Source organism: Eutrema salsugineum, unplaced genomic scaffold (genome assembly GCF_000478725.1).
Source record: "Eutrema salsugineum unplaced genomic scaffold, Eutsalg1_0 scaffold_12, whole genome shotgun sequence".
NCBI lineage: Eukaryota > Viridiplantae > Streptophyta > Magnoliopsida > Brassicales > Brassicaceae > Eutrema > Eutrema salsugineum.
The window spans coordinates 8,568,785-8,591,854 of NW_006256895.1; positions in this window are offsets into that span (position 1 = coordinate 8,568,785).

A 23,070-nucleotide genomic window follows, 5' to 3' on the forward strand; every position below is an offset into this window, starting at 1 on the left:
CTCATCTCTTATTTCATCTTCTCCATCGCTATTGTCTACAGTGTCTTCATCACTTTCCATGTATATCTCAACAGCATTGGTCCCCTGAAATTTCATCACGGTTTTAATATTGCTTAGCATTAAACAAATGAAAACTAATAAAGAAATCAAAAGCAATAAACAATAAACAAATGAAATCAAAACCCTAATTCTCTTGATTTACCTTATTTTTTACGAAATTTTGGCTCCCACTAAGCACTCAACTTCGAATTCTGTTTTGATTTCAACCCAGCTTCTATTTTGGCCAATGCTTCTTGCAAAATTGAAGTGAAACCCTAATCCCCAATTTCATTCAGGTGTCGCGACGAAGAAGAAGACTAAACATGTTTTTTTTGTTTTAATTTTGTGTCAACCTAAACGACGTCGTTTTCCATATATTTTTTTGTTCTCTTGAATCCAAAACGACGTCGTTTTACTATTTTTTTTTTGTTTGTCCAGAATCCAAAAATGACGTCGTTTAGTTAACAACTGCAATGGTATAGTGACGTGGAAGTCGTCGTGGCATCAGAGAGAATCCCATTTAAAAATTGACGGGGTTGACTAAGGGAAAATTGGTCAAAGTACTAAACGGCCAAAAAAACATAGTACAGGTACTGATTTGCCAATTTATACGAGTTGAGGTATTGATTTGTACACCAAAATTTCTTGGGTATTAATCGGTACCAGAACTCGCAGTTCAGGTACTAAATAGCCGTTTGGTAAATTTGAAAATCACACTTTTCAAGTGTAATTTGTATGACCCCATTATTGGTAGAAGCACTCGAAGAAACAATGGCGGCATCAATAAGTATGAACCATTTATCCTAGGTACGTAGATATTTATATGTAGACTTATAAACATATATGGCTATAGATGACATTACATATGTTGATAAAAAACCTTTCTATATTTTGATCTTGCACAACCTCTCAAGCAGACCAAGTTTGTTATATTCCCTATCCATACAGAAAGAAACCGAAGCAATTGTGGTTGAACGTGGTGAGAAAGAACCAACTCTTTTACAACAAGTAAATGATGATGCTGTAATGCTGACTACAATTGAAGATCTTGTGGTCGATAATCGAGTACTCGGAGTAAACCCCATAAATCTTGATTTCGATATTGAAGATGCAGAACCAGATGATGAATTTCAGTGTAATTTATCATCCTCAGATGATGATGAAAATGAAGATGAACCTTACTAATTATGAAATTAAATTGTCTGTTGATGAATTATGATTTATATAATAAATTTTTAATTTTATTAATTTTTTCCCCACCAAATTTTACCACTTATATATGGGTTTCAAAATCAAACATATTTTTTCCCACCAAATTCATCTAAGCCCAAATAAAACAAAATTAAACACTAAACCCATAATTTATTTTGGGCCTTAAACCGTCAGCCCAACTAATAATTCAAGCCCAACAAAAAAAGCTTCCAACACTTAGCCATTTTTTCCCTTTCTTCTCCCGATCCCTGCTAAACCTAATCCCCTTTTCCCCACCGATTCTAAACCCTAATCGATCAATGATTTCCCCTTGCTTCTCTCTCCACAATCGATAATCCTCACAAACATCAACCGAATCCTCTCACCATCTCCCGAATCAATCGATAATCCACCGATACCTCCTCGCCTCCAAGATTTCGAAACCCTAACTCCAAACATCAACCGAATCCAAACCGATGGCTACTCATCGGAAGAAAGGAAGAGGAGGTGGGAAGGAATCGACTGCAAGGACGCCGTCGCCTCTCCCGGGTCGATATGACTTCACTCCGGCGACGTCTAACCAATCTCCACCACCGCTTCAACCCGTGAAGCCACCGTCGATCTCGGTGAGAGATTATCCCCCCCCCCCCGATGCATATTTTCCAGAACCCCCAACAGTCAACATCAAAGCTCTCTCCGCCGATTAATCCTCACTCCACTCCACCGCCTTAACCCCCAAGCTCGACACACTCAGCACACCGACCAGCCGCATTCTCTGAAGAAGAAACCTCTCCGCCAGCTGAAGCTACTTACTCGCACTCCCATGAAGGCCACAACGACGGTGAAGAAGCTCTATTCCGCCCGATCTTGCTCCTGACCATCAGAGAATCCTGAATGTTTTGCTTACACAACCAGGGAGGGAAGCTTTCACAACAGTCCTGCCTCCTATACCGAAGCCTAATACAACATGGTATGCTTTCATTTTTAGATTTTATTTCTTAGTTTAGATGTTTAGGTGTGGACTAAGTATTTAGGTGTGGTATGCGAATTCATTGTAACCATTATTGCTTAGTTTAGATGTTTAAGGTACCAAGTATTCATGTTTTGATAACTGCTTCATTGTTGTTTTCTGAGTTTGTAGGTTTGGTCGGGACAAATCTAAACTTACCCGAAAGATCACCAAGATCTTTACAAACAAGTTCGACGGTCCATTCTACAGCTGGACCTATGTGCCTCGGGAGAGACAGGAACAGTACTTCATTGAATTTGCTGTAAGTTTTTCATTCTTATGATCATTTGTTTCTTTGATGCATTTGAGTCATTTGAGGGATTTGAAGCATTTGTTTGTTTGAGTCCTTTGAGAAATTTGAAGCATTTGTTTTTTGCTTGAGGCATTTGATTCTTTGAGTAATTTGAGGCATTTGATTCATTTGTTTCTTATTTTTCACTCGCTAATATCATCTACTGATCATTTGATTCATTTGAGGCATTTTATGCATTTTAGGCATTTGCTGCATTTGTGGCACAAGACTTCATGGATTCTATGATAACACCGTATTTTGACCACTTTTATGGATCGTTTTGAAATACTTTTTCTCTATTTTTAATTTCTTTTAAGTATTTTTATTACGTTTTTCTAGTATTTGTAGTTCCAAGACTCTTTTTAGGTAACTTAGGGAAAAGCTTAACAAAATGGATAGAAAACCAGATTTCAGCTCAGAGTCAAACCGTCAGAAGTTCACCCTTGATTGAAGGCCTTCTCACCGTCTGATCCAGCTCAAATTTGGAGACCTTTAAGATGGAAGTATCAGCTTTCCAGTGCACTTTACAGCTTGGCAATCCAACGGTTCAATCAAAAGATACGCGAAGAGCAAGATGTCCCGTAAACCAGCCGGCAAGCACTTCCACCCGCGGCCAAACACTCATTCCCCGCGGTCAGGAGCATCCCGACCGCGGCAAATCACTCATCCAACGCGGTCACACTTGTCCCGACCGCGGCCATCAACCTCCGAGCCCAAAAGCCCATTTCTGAAGCCCACAATGATTCCCTCATTTGGAGAAACCCTAAGTGACGTCCAGAGATGTCTTGAGCACTATAAATACAGGTCTTAGGAACCCTAATAAGAGGAATCGATCTTTCTTATTGTTTTAGAATACTTGTTTTGCTTTAGCTTTTAGGGAGAGAGAGATTTGTTCTCTTGAACCCTTGTTCTTTCTTTTTCAATTTCGGTTTCTATTCTACTTCTTAATACTATGCTTTTGATTTTGTTCATTATGTCTGAGTAGTTTTATTGTTGGGATTAAGGGATTTTCGATGGGGATTTATATGTTCGATGAGGATTCCTGAGCTTTTGAGCCGAATCTTAGAACTTTTTCTTCTGAATTCGTTTTTACTGCATGAGGGTAGCGTCATGAACTACAATCTGATCCAGATGCTTGGTGACACGAAAGTGTTCATCAGGTATCAGATCTAGTTTGGGAGAGCAAAACAAACATAGGAGTGGAAACCTACCTATGGGCGATTTGTGAATTAGGACGAGTCTTAAACATAATGCATCTCTTCTCTTCTAGGGCCAGAGTGGAAACCTAGTGGTCAGGGTTGAGAGAGATAGTTGTCTATGATCACGACAGTGGCGTATTCATACGTCCGTGACTCCAGTTCGAAAAGTTTAAGCTAAGATCTTATCAAATTTACTCTCTAGCAATGTTTTGAATCGTTCGTACCCCTGAGAAAACTTCCTTGAACCCCAACGCTTTCTTCCTTATTGATTTACGCCGATTTTCTTTCAAGCTTTAGTTCAATATTGTCTTTCCTTTTTAGTTCATTTTCATTTAAGGAATTAGAATATCCGTTTTTCGCATTTTTAGTTATTTTTGTTAAGTTTAGTTATTACGCCATTTAATTCCCGTATTCTCTTTTAATATTTCGTTTTTACATTTTAAACACACTACCAAACCCCCACTAAACCGTTTTTGTTCTAGACTTCCTTACTTTAATCTTATTTCAAAGGCTTTTTGCAGGAAAAGATCCTCCTTCCCTGTGGATTCGATCCCTAAGTACTACAATCGATCAGCTGTGCACTTGCGGCTATTGATTTCAATTAGGGTAAAACTTGACACACCCTCTCAACACACGACAGCACAACATCATTCTACTCATTTGATTCATTTGTTTCTTTTTTTTTCACTCGCTAATATCATCATGTTTATAATGTAGAAAACACACACCTGGGATCCATTAGTAACCGGTGTTGTCCAAGAAAAGTTTGAGAGCATCTATCTCAATCGGATGAAAGATATGGTGACCAAGGCAAGGACTACTCAGGACCAACCCAATTGGATGCGACACTCTCTGGAAACAAATGACTGAATACTGGAACACTGAAGAAGCCAAGGAGAAGAGTGCCACTACATCAGCTGCTCGGATGTCTGAACGTAATGGTCTTGGTCCTCATGTCCATTTCTCAGGCCAGAAATCGTACATACAAATCCAACAAGAAATGGTTAGTTCTCTAAACCCTTTACAAATGGAATCTGTTATGCCTATCCACCTTTTAACTCTTTCGTTTGACCTTTTTTTTCAATTCAGGAAGAAGAACTTGGAAGGCTGGTGAGTCTTGGTGAAGTTTTCATCAAGACTCATACAAAATCTGATGGCACATTCGTAGACCGAAAGTCTAAGACCATGACAGAAGCGTATAAGAAGAAACTGGAAGAAAAGATGGCTGATCTTGGGGTAGACTCCGAGACTTCAGATGGTACATCACCGCCTGTGGTGCTGTCCGTAGAAGAGGAAAATGAAATCTTTCTTCAGGTAAATCCTTGTTTTTTTTTTACTGTTTTATGATATGCTTTTATTCTTTGGATTTTGACAGCTTTGTTATCTTATAATGTTTTGCAGTCGACTTTCACAAATGAAAGAGGCATTCCTTATGGAATTGGAAGCCTCTCACAAACGACTGGAAAAAGGAAGTACCAAGAAACCTCTGCATCATACAAGGGTCTCGAAGAACAGCTTCAAGAAGCTAAACGCCTAATAGAAGAACAAGCGGATCAGAACTCAAGGCGTGAAGCTGAGTTTATCAAAGTTTCTGGTGAGCAAAAAGCCAGAATCGAGAAGTTATCTCTGGTGGAAAGGTACTTGACTCAAACTGATCCAGGGTTCTTAGATTTTGTGGCTGCAAATCAAGTTTCAAGTGATCCAATTACTGCACCTAATCGCTCTGCATCTCCGTAGCTTCTTGTACGCCTTTGTTTTTCTTTGCTAGTTTATTCTCTTCAAGAATGTATCACAATGGTTTGCTATGTAACATTTTGGTATTTTGCTCACAGTGGTTTGAACAATGTCTATGTTTTATGTAATATATTTGCTTCTACAAGCTTTAGTAACTATTTGCTTTCGAGTTTTGTGTTTTTGTAAATGAACAAATGGGATCAAATGAAAATAGGAAAATAAAGCGCATTACCAAACTGGAATTCCTTAGATCAAAAGAGTCGCTAGTCAGTCGTAAATTAGTCACTAGTTTGTCGTAAAGTAGTCGCTAAAACGTAACAAAAAATCACATATTGATTACATCAGTCGTTAATCAGTCGCTAAAATGTTTACAAGGTAGTCGTAATTCAGTCGTTACATTTTGCGACTTATTTGCGACTAATATTACACGACCAATTATCGACTCCTATACAGTCGCAAAATAGTCGCAACAAAAACAGTCGTTACATAGTCGTTAAATATAGCTTCTATTTAGCGACTGATTTTGTACGACTATCCTACGACCAATGTCGAAGTCGCTAAATAGACGCAATATCAGTCACTTGTTAGTCGTTAAATTAACTACTGATTAACGACTATTTAACGATTAACTACTGTAGCCGTATATCAGTCGCTAATTAGTCAGAATTTAGCGACTGATTAACGACTGAATCATTTAGCGACGTTAGTTTAATGACTAAGTTTTTTAGTGGCCAATCAGTCGCAAAACCACTATTAGCGACTGGTTACCGATTGTTTTGTTCCTCGCTAAAATACTGTTTTCTTATAGTGAAATATTTAACATTATGAGTTCTAATATATATTAAAAAACAGTTATGATATTATGACTAACAATAGAAATACTCATTATTCCAACTTTTTGGGATAATGCTATCGTTGATATTGGTTGAATATCACCATCTATTCAAAAATAAATTTTTAATTAATATATGTAAATTAACATTCTAAAAGTATTTTTTAGAATAAAAAAATAATTTAATTGACATACTGTTAATTGAAGATTGTTGTTGAAAGAAACTTTCTACATCTATTAAATTTCCATTATTCATTGATTTTTTATACTTTCCTGCAAGCAAATTATTTAAAAAATATATTTTATCAATTTTATATTAAACTTTTGCACCCTTAAATAGAGGATAACACAATAACAATCTAAGCATTATCAGCCAAGTTTTAAAAACATACATGAGTAAATTTAAAAAATGAAAAAGCCAATACAAAATTTGATCATATTATTGAATAAATAATACTGTCTTTGTTTGACAATAATGAACTCGTAGATCTTACCGTCTTTGTTTGATAATACAGTCTTTGTTTGAAAATAGTGCGCTCGTGGGGTTTGATCCATGCCCTCCAGGTGTCTCTCCGATCTTTCTGGGATTGCCGTCACTGGGGAGATGGTGTTGTACGCCTTTCGTGCTGCTTGCAGGTTCGATTTGGTTCCCCGAGGGCGTGGGCGATCTCCGATTCCTCTGGAATAGCTGCATGACCACTCCGGTTACAGGGTCTACACCTTCGTGGAGCATGCCAGTGCGGAGTCAGTACGATCAGACTAGGCTCCTTCCAGTAAGCGGTTTCGCATTTTGCTTTCTATTTTTGTTTTTTTTTTTTCTGTTTCTCTGCGTCGTCCGTTGACTGGTATAATTTTCAGATTTCTTCCCTGAGAATATGGATCTCGTCGATCCCTTTCCCGAGGCTCTATTTGATCTGGACGAAGATCTGAGGGACCCGACCTTTCTGCTTCACCCCCGTGTGGTCGATGACACTTTGCTTAACTCCTCCTTGGAGTCTCTTTTGTTCCCCTTGGTACCGACGTTTTCGCCCTTCATCTCCTTCCTTGTTACCGACCTTTCTGTTAATGCTTCTAGGTTTACTCTCTTGTTTGGTCTTTCCTGTAGATTCTTTGGATGCTTTGATGGCGGCTCGCGCTAAGTATGACAATCTTATGGCTTCCAGTGAACCATCTTCCCGTGATTCCCCTCCGGGCACAGATCCCTCAGGGGGAGATCCTCTCCCGGTCTTGGGCGGGTCTTCTGCCCCCGAGAACCCTCTGATGAGTGGCTCTTGTGTCCTTCTGTTGCTATCCAAGACGGCTTACCCGTTCTGATTCTCTTGTGGTGGTGCATTGATCTCTGTGTCCCCCATTTCTCACATTTGTAACAAAGCTCCCCTCTCCCAGACAGGAGGGGAGATATTGTTGCTCGATAACGGGGGTCGTCTCTGCCAATAATGAAAATGGTTGCTCGGGCCGGCTTCTTCGCCATCCTGGCTACCCGGGAAGGTCTTCTCAATGAGGAGGCTTATCTACTTGAGGCCATCGCTCTGGAAGAATCTCGCTTTTGGTTCTCGTGCGCGTCTTGAAAGTGTACAACGGGTACTTCAGGGTGAGTACGATGCAGCCGACGACAGCCATGTGGCGAGCAGCTCAAGGGATACAAAGAGACCACGCCGCTTGCTCTAGCCTTCCTTATCTTGTTGTTGTTGTTGTAACCAGGCTATTGTTGTTATTTTTTTAACTTCATCTTTACCATTCGAACCTGTTCCCGTTTATTAAGGTCGACATGATTCCATTGTTTACTTTTCCTTTCTTTTTAATGCAATACATTCCCACTGCATTGATTCAACTTCCGCCTCAGTGATTTCGGCCTCGGTCAGACCCTTGAGGTTTGATCCGCCGTGGACTCAGTCTTTGTTTTTCCTTCTTTGAGGCCTTCCCTTTGGCCGGGGTTCTTAAAGTTGTTGGATCCTCCAAGTTTGTTTCTTCCTGACTCGAATCCTTCTCACTTGTTTCGACGGTTCTTTGCTACAACTTCATTGGTACTCGGCTCGCCTCTAATTTTTGTGAGAATCTCTCTCTTGTTTTTTTTTCGGGTCATTGCCCCCAGATCTGGGTGCTTGGTGGTTTTCCGACTTGACGAGGGAAACTTTGCTTCAGAGAGTGTTGCCCCCTTCTTTCTAGCGTCAAACTTTTTATGGAATTTTAGGTCCTTTTGCAAAACTGAGAAACGCGTGAAGGCCCGGAAAACACGACGCTCAAGTAAGAAAACAGTTAACAAATACCACTGAGTGGAAAATCGGAGAGCAGAAAGAGATCAAAACATGTGTAAAAGAAAGTATCTGAGAAAGGCATAATTGATTCAGGCCTTTAGTGGTTGTGGGAGTTTTGAGGTGGAAATTGAGGAAAGAAGAGTTTGTTGGTGGAAAAGCTCCACGGTTTCGGAACCGCCATGGAGAGAAAATGAAGATATGGTCGAAATAGTGCCAGTGCTTAAGATTCACAAGTATCTAGAGAGATATTATGAACCTTAAGATGGCTAAGAAAATGTCCTTTTCCTCATTGGAAGGATCAAAGTATTTATAGGACTTTACCTGACCAAGATTAGTATACCGGATTGGTCTGCGGATAGTGAGTCGGGTAGGTCAGTCCACGACCGACTTGACTGGCTTCGAATCTTGTGCTTGCGTCATACTTCTGACGGTCTCACCAACTTTCCTTGGCGTGCTCTTCCTGCTACAAGACCGCTCCTTGGTATGTCCCTTTCGCCCTCAGTGTACAGGTTGGGTCGGCTGTTCATGTGCAGTATGGCTCTCGCTGAACCTCTGCTTTTCCCTATGGTTCCTTCGAAAGGCCACTCTTGCCTGACACATGTAAGATATATGCATTTGTAAGGGCATGGGCAATCAAAGTAGACTAAAGCATATTCCTGTTGCCAAATGAAGGGAAATTTAAATAGTGTTTCCTCCTTATAGATTTACTCATACATGGCCCAGATCCCTCAATACTGGGACCGGGCTGACGGCTTGTTTGGACAGATGACTCCGCTCTCCGAGTACCTATGCGAGCCACAGTTTCTTATATCACGACCTTCCAGATTACTGATCTTAGGTCTAGGGCATAGAGATCTTAGGTCTTAGGTCTGACATCTCCTCCTCCTGACCACTCAATTTCTGACCTCCTTGTCACTGACAGCGTGGCCTGCATTGTCAGATATGAAGAATCCAGGAACAGGTGGCCTATCATGTCGGATCTCCCGAATCTGAATGGATTTGAGGCCTGGTGCTATATTCTTAGGTCGTGTCGAGCCGTAAGCCTAATACGAATCCTAATTTGGCCCAAGGGCCGTACCTGCAAAAAAGCCATGGACGCCACGTGCAAGCATGCTATTCGTCCACGTAAGAAGAATCGAATTTATCCCCAACAATAACCATTAACTCAATAGGTGCAATGGTTGGTAAAATACCTCTAAACTCAATAGTTGCAATGTTTAGTTAATAACCATAAACTCAAGAGTTGCAATAGCTGGTAAAATAACCATAATCTCTAGAACTTCAATGTTTAAAGCAATAACCATAAACTCAATAGTTTCAATGGTTCACTAGAAAAACTGTAACACTTAAATCTCCAACATTCATTTCCAATTAAAATGTTATCATAGATTCACCAAATAAACAACACATATACTAATAACAAATGAAAACCATACAATCGCAACCGTTCATAAAATTAGCAGTTATACATAAAAAGATACAATTAACAAAATATTTAATGGAAATCCACAACGGTTCATTCATAATTTTTCACGAAAATACACAACCTTATAATAATAACTTTTCTTAAAAATAACTGTTATACATAAAACTGTACAATTAATAAAAAAAAATATGAATAGAAAGATTAGATCTTTGTATTCTTCTTAGCCTTCCCTTTTGTTTTGAAACTTTTTTTTGATTTTTTGTTTTAAGTTTAAAACTAAAATCTTCATAAATTTCACATAAATTGGCTTCTTCGTTGTCTTATTTTTTTTCAATTCACATCCAAATCTATTAGTTATGTTATCTACTTTAAAAAATGCATCTTTAATCCCCATTATAAATTAGTATGTCATGTGTTGGAAATGAATTTGATCCTTCCTACGTGGACGAACCAAGTGCTAGCACGTGGCGTTAAATGGTTTTTTTGGAGGTACCCCCCCTTCCTCCCCCTGGCCAAATTAGGATTTGTATCGTGACTTTGATAGCACGTGGCGTTAAGAGCAAAGTCACGATAGCTATCAAGGTCAAAGTTTGGTCGTGGAGTAAGGTCTCGAAGTCATGCAGTGGTTCTCCCAAGATGTACGAAAGCTAAGTTGTCACCAGTGTCACTAGTCCCTAAGTTACCTTTTGTTGTTTTGGTAATGTTTGTCCTTATGATATTTGTATATGACATGTTTTAGATTATTAATAAAATAATTTTCTGAAACAGATTTCAAATCTAAATCTTTTTATATTGATCAAAATTGATTATATGCTACAAAACAGGATTAGTATATATTCGCTTACTATAGCACATAAACAATAGATAGTAGCATAACCTAAGAGCTACTATTTAGCATAAGTTACCTTTTGTTGTTTTGGTAATGTTAGTCCTTATGATATTTAAGACATGTTTTAGATTATATTAATAAACTAATCTTCTGAATTCCAAATCTAAATCTTTTTATATTGATCAAAATTGATTATATGCTACAAAACAGGATTCGAATATATTCGCTTACTATAGCACATAAACAATAGATTGTAGCATAACCTAAGAGTTGTAAGTAAAACTAATACAGCAAAAAACAAATGCTACAAAACAATATATTACAGCATTACACTTTTTGTTATCATAATATATATTAAAGCATTTGAGTAACATTATAATAGTACGACATACAATAGCAGGTTTAAAAAACGCTATTGTATGGGTCTTATAATAGCTGCCGCTGTCATAGCGTTTTCATAAACGCTATTAAACCCATATAATAGCGCTTTTCATGAGCTAAAAATGCGTATAATTCTTGTATTGTTTGAATACACTTAGAAAAATTGATAAATTTTAAAGAAAAATGCAGAATGCAAAGACTCAAGCAAAAAGTGGTTAGTAAGTGATGAAATTCTTACCTACACTTAAATCACACTGTCCCCAGTGGGAAATAAATCGAGTAAGGATGAAAAATAGAGTATGTATGAACTGAAAAGATAAAAAAAAAAACTTACCTGATGTTTTGGGTGATAGATGATATGTTCATAATTTGCATCATTTAGGTTGCATAAATCATTCCAAATCATGTTTTATTTCATGCATTTTAGGTCCTTAGCGTTTGTTTTAGGACTTAGGAGAATGCATTAGGTCCCAATGAGTCTTTGCATGTTTTGAGTGTCTATCAGGTGAATATGGAGCTGAAAAGACGAATCCAGGAGGTGGAATGGTGAGCAAAGCTTGAAAAAGTGGAAAACTTGGGTCTATGGAGGTTATCGGCCATTCTCGCTGGCTAGGAAGGTTTTGTCGACCATTTTCACGTACCGCGGGTGAACTTTGTCGACCAAAACACGTACCGCGAGTGAAGTGTATCGGCCAAAATTTCCGGGTGCAAACATGTTTCAGAAATCGCCTGTCCGGGGAGCCTTCCGGTCCGATTCAGACGGCGGGTGCTTCATAGAAGATGGAGAGCATTGCATCACGGTCTCTTAGCAAGTGGAATCGTGGAATTCGGACGCGTGAGCAGAGAGATAAGCTTGTCGGAAGGAACCCCAGTCTCGCAGGTATTCCGGACCGAGCAGATCAGTCCTAAAGGATGCGAATGACGGTGCACTTCCAGGCCGATTTAGTTTCCGGGTCCTTCATGAGAACCAGAGACATTTGAGTCTTCTTTCCAGAACGTCCAAGAGCATTCAATTCGGATCTATGAGCAGAAAGATACGGTCTCCGGAATGGACACATGTCTAGAAGCCTCTCTCTGGTCGTGTACATGCACTGCAAAGATGTGCCCTCCAGGAAGCCTTACACTTCCCAAGCACCGAAGCTTCCTTCACCAAAGTTGGAGATAAATGAGTCCTCTGTCTTCTGCAACCGAAATCATTCAATTCGGACAAGTCTCATAGGAGTTACACTCTCCGGAATGCGAAGTGGTCTAAGCTGCTCTGGATGCTGCGAGATGGTCTTGCGACTTGGTTAACCCGCAGGCCTGAAGATGAACACCTGAATGCTGATGCTGCGAGTTGATATGTGCGGGTAAACTATCACTGGAAGAGGTCTGAAGCTCAAGAGCAAGAGAAATGCTAAGTCCACAATCGTGCGACTTAGGCATGCGAGTTAGCTGCGCCTGGAACTATGCCGCACGATCACTCGCAAATCACTCCGACTTGAGCCTGCGACCTGGGTGCAATAGAGACCAACCCGCACAGTTTGTACATTCCCCAGAAACCGCCTTAGCCCTGCGAGTCGGAGAGGAAGGAGACCAAGCCGCAGCAACACTCGCAAAACACTCCTACTTAGGCGTGCGGCCAAGACAGGGCGATTCAGGCTTCACAAGACAAGTCTTCATCTACTGCGACTTAGGTGTGCGACCTGGGACATGCTGGACCGACCCGCAGTAATTCCCACTTTATCCATTAAAGCCGGGTCAGGACCCGGTTTGTTCCGGGCTGACCCGGTTCGTTTTTAAGGAAGTATAAATACTTTTTAGGGTTTTTTGGGAGAGAACTAAGTTTTATTCCCTTTGTCTCTTGCCTCTTTTGTGAAAAAGACTCCATTAAGAAGAGAAAAATCTATATTTGAGTGTTTAATCAAGAGAGTTTAAGGAGATCTGGGTGTTTAAAGCTGTTTTCTTTGGAATCTATCATCTCCATCTCCATTACTCATCATTAATCATGCTAATCTACTCAACTTGTAAAGGTTTAAGAGAGATTAATATGATTAGTGAGTAGTCACTTTAATGAGGTTCTAGATGTGTAGGTTAGGGTGCTAAAGTGTTAGATTAGGAGTGCTTAGGGCTAGATTCATTGATTCATCTCTCTAAACAGCTGTTCTCTATGCTAGATCCTTGATAATCACTTGAGATCTAGATTCTGGGAATTTCATGCACCAAAAGTGTTTGATGAAATTCCTGAAAGAGTTGTGTTAGAGGTTTAAGTAATTTTTCATCATGGGAATGATTTGTTAATGCATATTGATTCATGTTTCACAAATGGGAATTTGGTTTGAAAAATGGATTAGTATAGGGGTTAATATCTTCATGAGAGGATTAACCTAAATTTGAGTTCTTAATCATTTGAATCATGTCTCATCATTGTCATTAGCATTTCTAGTTTAGCACCAAAGCACCCTAACCAACTATCATGTCTAGAATCTCATGCCTCCATCATATCATATTCACATCCTTTGTCATTGCTTAGTTCTTGATTAGTCATTGTCATTAGTCTTTAAACCTGTTTAAGTTTGTTAGTTGTCATTAGTTAACCAAAACCCAATCTTGTTTGCTTGAATTAAGAACTTGATCATATAGCTTAGTGTCTATCACCACATCCTTGGATTGATTAACCTCTTTGTGCTACTTTGACAAGGGGATTGATAGCCCTGAGACCCTAAAAAGTCTTGTCTATCAATAGATGGATTGTGGAATAGTAATGGAGGTGATATGGTGGTGAATGATGCGTAATGGTTGAGGTGGAAGTGATATTTGGCTGAATGGGGATTGATTTGGTCAAGGTAGAAGTAAATTGGCCAAGCTTGGCCAAGGTGATCGGCTGCGGGTGGATGTGTCGCGGCCACGGTAGCACCGTTTTTTTTGTTTTTATCGCATACTAAGGCCTGTAATAAGATAAAAGCAAAACATCAATAGAAAAAGAACGGAAAACTTAATAGATAGATACCTAAAAATGGGTTGCCTCCCTTCAAGCGCTTTTTTTTATAGTCCTTAGCTAACCTTTTGGAAAAAAGACTAGCTTAGTCTAGTAAAGATCTTTTCCTAAGGCAAGTCTTTTTCGAGATCTTCTTGTTCTCTCTAGCAGGTTCTTCATCACTCCAAAGTTCCTATACTTCAAAAGTATTTGTCTTTGGGCGTTTTCTTCCTTTGCTCTTGAAAGGGACAGCAAAGAAGGTGTCCTTGTCCATGGCAAAAGAAACTCTCCGATTTGGCCAATCCATGATGGCTTCAGCAGTTGCTAGAAAAGACCATCCAAGGGTAACTTGATTTGATTCATCTTTGGTCTTGACAATGTAGAAGTCAACAAGGACAATGCAATCTACAATTCTCAAGCGAATGTCATATGCTACTCCTATTGGTGTTGCACATGATTCATCAGCAAGGCTTATCTTCATTCTAGTCCTGTGAATGTGCTTAATACCAAGCCTCAAAGCAGTTGATTTGGACATAATGTTGAGACAAGCTCCAGAATCACAAAGAACATTGGTAAATCATTCTTCTCTAATACCACAAGAGATAAAAAAAAAAAAAAAAAAAATTGACCTTTGGTCTTGGATTTTGTGCCAGAGTTCGAATTCGTTTCCCTTTCTTTGGCATGGGTAAAAAGATCTTTTTATCTCTGGAATAGCCTCTTTACTTTCACAAAATAAGTGACCAATCATGTAATCCTTGCAAGCTTTAGCTAAGGTGATTCGTTGAGGTAGACTTCAAACTACTTTGTTGAACTCTTCTATCTTATCTTTTCTGTTTTTGTTGGCAGTCACTGCATTCTTCAGGATTTTGAAGATGGATCCCATAGATTGTAGCTTCAGGTCATGTTCTTGGGAAGGTCAGGCACCTGGCTCTCAAGAAATATATGTGAATGTTCTCCTTAGTTTCCATGTTATATATGAAGAAAACTTGCAGACAACCTAGCTTCTAAACATCATAAAAACCTTTGTAGAAAGGAATTGAGTTCACAAATTTGTTAAACTCTACGAGTCTTTCTCTAGATGTGCTTTTGGTCCTTGGTTCCTCATAGGTTGGTAAATTGTTTCCTGATAAATGATATCCTGTATTTGCTTTCTCAATAAACAAACCATATTGATGTGGTCGTGTGTGAGGGTTGTCAAGTTTTACCCTAAATGAAATCAATAACCGCAAGTGCACAGCTGATCGATTGTAGTACTTAGGGATCGAATCCACAGGGAATGAGGATCTTTCCTGCAAAAGCCTTCGAAAGAAATATAAAGTAAGGAAGTCTAGAACCAGGCGAGTTTTGTGAGGGTTTTAGTGGTGTGTCTAAAATGTAAAAAACGAATCCTAAAGAGAAAATACAGTAATTAAAATGACCTAATAACTAAACTTAACGAAAACGGGTAAAAACGAGAAAAACGGCTAACCTAATTGCTTAAATGAAAATCGATTGAAAGAGTAAATAAACTAGACTAAAGCTTAAATGAAAATCGGTGTAAATCTATAAGAAAAGAGGCGATGGGGTTCAGGGAAGTTTTCTCAAGGGTATGAATGATTCAAAACATTGCTAGAGAGTAAATTAGATAAGATCTTAGCTTAAACTTTTCGAACTGGAGTCACGGACGTATGAATACGCCACTGTCGTAATCATAGACAACTATCTCTCTCAACCCTGACCAGTAGAATTCCACTCTGGCCCTCGAAAAGAAGAGATGCATTATGTTTAAGACTCGTCAGCATTCACAAATCGCCCATAGGTAGGTTTCAACTCCTATGTTTGTTTTGCTCTCCCAAACTAGATCTGACACCGGATGAACACTTTCGTGTCACCAAGCATCTGGATCAGATTGTAGTTCATGACGCTACTCTCATGCAGTAAAAACGAATTCAGAGGAAAAAGTTCTAAGATTCGGCTCAATAACTCAGGGAATCCTCACCGAACATATAAATCCCCATCGAAAATCCCTTAGTCCCAACAATAAAACTACTCAGACATGATAAACGAAATCAAAAAAAATAGTATTAAAAAGTTGAATAGAAACCAAAATTGAAAAAGAAAGAACAAGGGTTCAAGAGACAAAACTCTCTCTCCCTAAAACCTAAAACTTAAAAAGTATTCTAAAACAATAAGAGCATATGAGGTGATACGAATTAGGGTACTTAAACATGTATTTATAGTGCTCAAGACATCTCTAGGGTCTAGGGTTCCGGAATCAAGGCTGGAAAAATGATATGGGCTTCAGAAATGGGCCTTCGGAGTCGGAGTTAGCTGGCCGCGGTCGGGATGGTTGTGACCGCGGGGAATGGGTGGCTGGCCGTGGTCACGGTGGCTGTGACCACGAAGAATGGCTTGTTGGCCGGGGGTGGAAACGCTTGCCGGCTGGTTTACGGGACATCTTGCTCTTCACGTATCTTTTGATTGAACCGTTGGATTGCCAAGCTGTAAAGTGTGCTGGAAAGCCGATACTTCCATCTTTAAGATATCCAAATTTGAGCTGGATCAGACGGTGAGAAGGTCTTCAATCGGGGGTGAACTTCTGATGGTTTGACTCTAAGCTGAAATCTGGTTTTCTATCCATTTTGTTAAGCTTTTCCCTAAGTTACCTAAAAAGAGTCTTGGAACTACAAATACTAGAAAAATGTAATAAAAGTACTTAAAAGCAATTAAAAACATAGAAAAAGTATTTCAAAACGATCCATAAAAATGGTCAAAATACGGTGTTATCAACTCCCCCAGACTTAAACCTTTGTTTGTCCTCAAACAAAGCAAAAGCCTAAACTGGTTAAGTGAAAACAAAAATAGGAAATGCACAAATCTCAGAGACATGAACTCCTAAACTAGGACCAAAGATCGTGCATCAATCCACAATTTAGTCTAGAAAATTCTCACTAATACACAAAAGATACTAGTCCACTTTTTCCGTCGTGCAAAACTTAAACAATCTAAATCTTGATTCCAGTCAACTAGCTCTCTACATTCATTAAGTTCAATAGTGAGTTCTCATTAAAGACATCATCCAGGGTAGACGTTCGTTTGGCATTAAAAGGGCTGTTTAAGTGGTGGAGTTAAAGTGTTTCGGGTTACCTGATGAATCTGGAGGATGCAAGATAATATGCAAAACCGCAAGAGAGATAATGACCTGTTGATGACCGCAATTTTCAGTCACTTCTTCTTGCCAAATGTTGTTGCATAATCCTTCCTCCTTTGTTGTAAACAGCTATTTCCCCAGACTTAGATTCTTACCGGGAATCAGAAAATGATCTCCAAAACTCCATAAAATTGAACTCCAGTTGCCTTGGGACTTAAAATTCAACCTCTCTAGACTCTCTAAGGCTTTTATTTCCTTTCTTTTCTTATTTTCGGATTTTTTTTTTCTTTTGGAAAGGAAATGCCTTTTAAAGAGAGAGAGAGACTAGAGGACGAGATTGTACCAAAATTTGAGATTCTTCTAAGGCAAACTGAGCTTCTTCTTGTGTCGAATCTTTCCGGGAACTTTTCCGGCAAATCGCAGGTCTCTGTCCTTGGTGCCTGAAAACTGCGTCGTTCCTCTTTCTCTCCAACGTTTTTGCACTTATCTGCATATAAGACAGTAGAAAACAAGAGTGCATGTGGTTTGAAAGAGGATTGGTTAAGGTGGGGAACTAGCTAAAGATGAACTAGCCATTCAGGATCAACAGAGAGTGGTAAAAGGATAAAGGAGTCCTGAATGTATGATTCGTTTCCCTGGTCTAATGCTTCAATGAGAAAGTTAAGTCCAAATTAAGTCCAAATAAAACAGAGCTAGTGTATTCCTTCATCTAATTCGAAATCATTCAAATTCCTCTGGGGTACTTCGTTTCAAATGTGCTTAGCTACAGCCTAGTCTAGTCCTAAATCATGAATGAGCATGTCACTAGGAACAGTCTAAAAGCACACAGTCAACTATAATTGATTCATGTTCACCATTCCCTTTTAAAACGTATTTTGTTTTGAAAACCGATTTTGAAAAACTTTAAGGAAAATGCAAAAAGTGTAGATAATGCAAGACTCATGAAAGAAAAGTGGTTAGAAAGGGATGAAATCCTCCCCCAGACTTAAATCACACTGTCCTCAGTGTGAAACAAGTCGAGATTGGATGACAAAAATGCATAGATAATCGAATTGGTAAGGCTAAAGAGAACTTACCATGATCTGGGATGCTGGTGGAGATGAACTGGATTCATTCGAAGAGGTTTGGGAAGGTGATAGGTGGTGATGAAGGTGGTGGAGGGTGGTGAATGAGGTGGAGTGGGGATTGGTGAGGTGAAATGAGGTGAAGTGGGTGGTTTGAGGTCGGGTTTGATCTCAACGACCATTTGCCGCGGTCAGAAGCCACGGTGCTCGGCCGCGGTCAGGAACACGCGGCCGCAGTTGATCATGCGTTTCCCCCCGTCAGAACATCTGCGACCGCGGGGGCTTATATCCCGGCCTGTTTCTACTTCTCCTTGGTTCCTGCTGGGCCGAGCAGTCAGGGACCATCCTTCTTTTTGGTTTTTTCGGGTTTTTTTGATTTTTTTTTTGGCTTTTTTGTTTTATAAGAAACACCTGAAACTAAGAAAAAAAAAGATCAATAGAAAAAGAAAGAAAAATCCTAAAGAAAACAATACCTAAATGGGTTGCCTCCCATCAAGCGCTTTTGTTTTTAAGTCGTTTAGCTCGACTTTTGGTGTTGGACGTGGCTTAGTCCAATGAAGAAGACCTTGTCTTGAGACAAGTCTTTTTCGACATCTCCTTGCTTTGCCTAGCAGGTTCTTCGTCACTCCAAAGTTCTTCTTCAAACTCTTCTGTTGCAGAACGTTTTCCTGCTTTGCTGTTGTATGGGACAGCTTCTGTGAAGACATCTTTGTCGATATTAGCAAATGAAATCCTCCGGATTGGCCAGTCCATTATAGCTTCGGATGTTGCTAGAAAAGACCATCCGAGAATCACTGGATATGTTGCGTCTCTCGTTTCGACAATGTAGAAGTCGACAGGCACTATGCAATCTCCTATTCTCAAAGGAATTTCATGAGCTATTCCTTGAGGCGTTGCATTGGAATCATCAGCTAGACTAATCTTTGCTCTAGTCCTGCGCAGGTGTTTAATGCCAAGTCTCAAAGCAATTGCCTTGGACATCATGTTAAGACAAGCTCCAGAATCACAAAGCACGTTTTTAAACATTTCTCCTCTAATAGAACAAGAGATAAGGAACTGACCTGTAGTCTTGACCTTATGGAAGATTCGAACTTGCCTTTCTCTGTAGGTGTTGGTTGGTGTTTCAAACGCAGAATAGGATTCACAAAAGAAAGCTGCAGTGTCGTATTCAATGATTGAATCGATGTATGGCGTCTTTATCTTGCTGCATATCGGGTCTTCTTGGATTGAAGAGTCAGCTGAATCTTCAACACATTCCTTTGCCATCATACAAGGTAATGATTCCTGCCAATCTGTTTCTTCATCTGAAACTTGGTTTTCTGCTTCCTGAGTTGCTTTTTTAGGTGCTGGAGGTTGAAGTTGGGACAGAAGATGTATTATTTTTCTCTCAAATCCCAGAGGTGAATCTGAACGACAAGCTCCCGCGGTCAGAGGCGTCGCGACCGCGGGAAAAGGAGCCTTGGCCGCGGTCGGAACGCTCGGACCCGCAGCTCCGGATATAATTCGCTCATAGTCCGTTTCTTCCTTCTTGTACTTGACACGAACTTCTCCAGCTTCTTTATTTGGTAGACCAGCATCATATGAACTCATACCAGGGCGTTTTTGTGCATCTTCATCAGGATCTTTCGGAGATTTCTTACAAAATCTCTCAATTTGCTCAATGTTGGGCATCTGTTCCATTCTTGCATCAATCTCCCGTGCTTTGAGCTCGAGTTTGTTCAGCCTGTGCTCGATCTCCTGCAACTCTTCGTCTGTCTTCTCTCTATACCAGGAGGCGGATTCTCTGACTTCTTTGATCTCCTGCTTCGATTCAACAATATCGCTTGAGTTTTGTATGATGTCATACCCTTGTCTTGTCTGCTCTGTTGCGACTTGGTGGATCATCCCAGCTAGTGTTTGTGCGTCTTTGTGGGTTTGTTCTTCCAGAACTCGAACATGATTGGCCAGATCATCGAATTTTCTGTGGAACTCTTCAGAGATTGAATCAATTCTCTTGAGCAGGGTGTTTTCGGTGAGAATCTGCTGATCAAGGAACTGGTTTATCATTCCTTCGAGGCGTCCCAAACGTCTGCTGATCCTCAAGTTGTCCTCTTGCTGACTAGGGTTCTGCAGTGGAGGATTATAGGTGTGTGGCTCGAAGTAGGTCGGAGGAGGACCATAAGGATCTTCCCGGCGTCCTAACATGCTCTCTGCGCCGGTGGTATGGATGATTTGGCTGGCTGTATCGATCCATGTAGCTAAGATCTCGGGCTTGGTGTTCTTCTCTGCGTCTGGTGGCTTGAGGAGTGTTATAAAAACCTTCCTCATAGTGTGGATTTCGATTTATAGGATCCATATCTTCTGAAATGGAAACAAAATAACCCAAAAAATGGAAATATGCAGAAAAAGGGGTTCTAGAGTCGATTTACCAACCTTTCTTAGGGTTTTGCAGAAAAGAAAACGCGTGCCTTCCCCGGCAACGGCGCCAAAAACTTGATGTGGTCGTGTGTGAGGGTTGTCAAGTTTTACCCTAAATGAAAGGGGAAGCTCAGGCGCCTGGCTCTCAAGAAATATATGTGAATGTTCTCCTTAGTTTCCATGCTATATATGAAGAAAACTTGCAGACAACCTAGCTTCTAAACATCATAAGAACCTTTGCAGAAAGGAATTGAGTTCACAAATTTGTTAAACTCTATGAGTCTTTCTCTAGATGTGCTTTTGGTCCTTGGTTCCTCATAGGTTGGTAAATTGTTTCCTGATAAATGATATCCTGCATTTGCTTTCTCAATAAACAAACCATAATGATGTGGTCGTGTGTGAGGGTTGTCAAGTTTTACCCTAAATGAAATCAATAGCCGCAAGTGCACAGCTGATCGATTGTAGTACTTAGGGATCGAATCCACAAGGAAGGAGGATCTTTCCTGCAAAAGCCTTCGAAAGAAATATAAAGTAAGGAAGTCTAGAACCAGGCGAGTTTTGTGAGGGTTTTGGTGGTGTGTCTAAAATGTAAAAAACGAATCCTAAAGAGAAAATACGGTAATTAAAATGACCTAATAACTAAACTTAACGAAAACGGGTAAAAACGAGAAAAACGACTAACCTAATTGCTTAAATGAAAATCGATTGAAAGAGTAAATAAACTAGACTAAAGCTTGAATGAAAATCGGTGTGTAAATCTATAAGAAAAGAGGCGCTGGGGTTCAGGGAAGTTTTCTCAAGGGTATGAATGATTCAAAACATTGCTAGAGAGTAAATTAGATAAGATCTTAGCTTAAACTTTTCGAACTGGAGTCAAGGACGTATGAATACGCCACTGTTGTGATCATAGACAACTATCTCTCTCAACCCTGACCAGTAGGTTTCCACTCTGGCCCTCGAAAAGAAGAGATGCATTATGTTTAAGACTCGTCAGCATTCACAAATCGCCCATAGGTAGATTTTCACTCCTATGTTTGTTTTGCTCTCCCAAACTAGATCTGACACCGGATGAACACTTTTGTGTCACCAAGCATCTGGATCAGATTGTAGTTCATGACGCTACTGATGAGTGGAGATTTTGACTCATTCTAACTTGTGTTTACTAATTGTTTTAGGAGTTTTTGGAGTCTTTTCAGGAAGTTTCAGGTGACTTAGAGGCCTTATCAAAGGATTGGAGTGTTTAGGAGGCATTGGAGCAAAAGGAGATGAATTTGAGCAATAAGGAGCTATTTCACACGTTTTTGGAGAAATCATCCCCGGAGCACCTGCTCCCGGTTTGGACCCATCGGAGCACCTGCTCCAGACGGGAGAAAAATAAGGAAATCGACTTTTACCTAATTTTGGGAGGAGAAAGAGAATAAAAAGCCCACAGCCGCCTGTGTTTTAGGATCACGTTTTTCTACAGACTTTCTACGCTTTTTTTTAGAATTTCCGGAACCAGAGAGTTTTTACTTGTAAGCTTTTGGGAGAAGAAATCTGCTACACTTTGAGAAGAATTCTGAACCCTATTATCTCTTCTGCGATTTTAATTCATGAATTCCTTTCCATCTGTTTCTGTGTTTCTTTTCTCCATGTCTGAGTAGATCTCTTAGCTAGATTAAAGCGTTCAAAGGATTTCATGAGTTAAAGAATTAGATGCAAATAGGGCTTGATATCTATTGTCTTCACCATTGTTAGACTTAATGCTTAGGTTGAATTGATCACTCAATCTGCGATTTTAGGTTAATCTGTTCATCAAAAGTGTAATAGGTTGCTAGAATAAACATTGGTGAGCGATTTGTCCTTAGCCAACGACAGTTGAAGTTAAGGCAAATCGTGAACAGATCAAACCTGCTAGCTAATGCTTGTCTGCAATTTTCTAGGTTCAAACGACAGTTTAGGATTTAGGTTGTTAGACAAAGTTATCGAGATCACGACAGTGGATCGATAAGCTTTTCTGTTTGAGTTCGAGACTTGCGTTACACTTGTGCCCTGAATAGTCATCTGGTTCTTATCTCTGAAATTCCTGCGAATTGCTTTGGTCTAGTGCTTGTTTTAATTTGAATTTAAATCGTTGTTTGCCATTCTGTTACTTTTTAGTTTTCAAAACAAACCATCTTTCGTCTTAGCTTTAATTCAATCCTCACAAATTCATAGAGTAACACTGGTCCTCTGGATTTCGAATCCTTTATATTACAACTACATCACTGTTCTATTGCAGTAGAAACTAGGAGTAATTCCGGTGTGAATCAAATTTTGGCGCCGTTGCGACGGGGACCAATTCGTTACCTTTGATT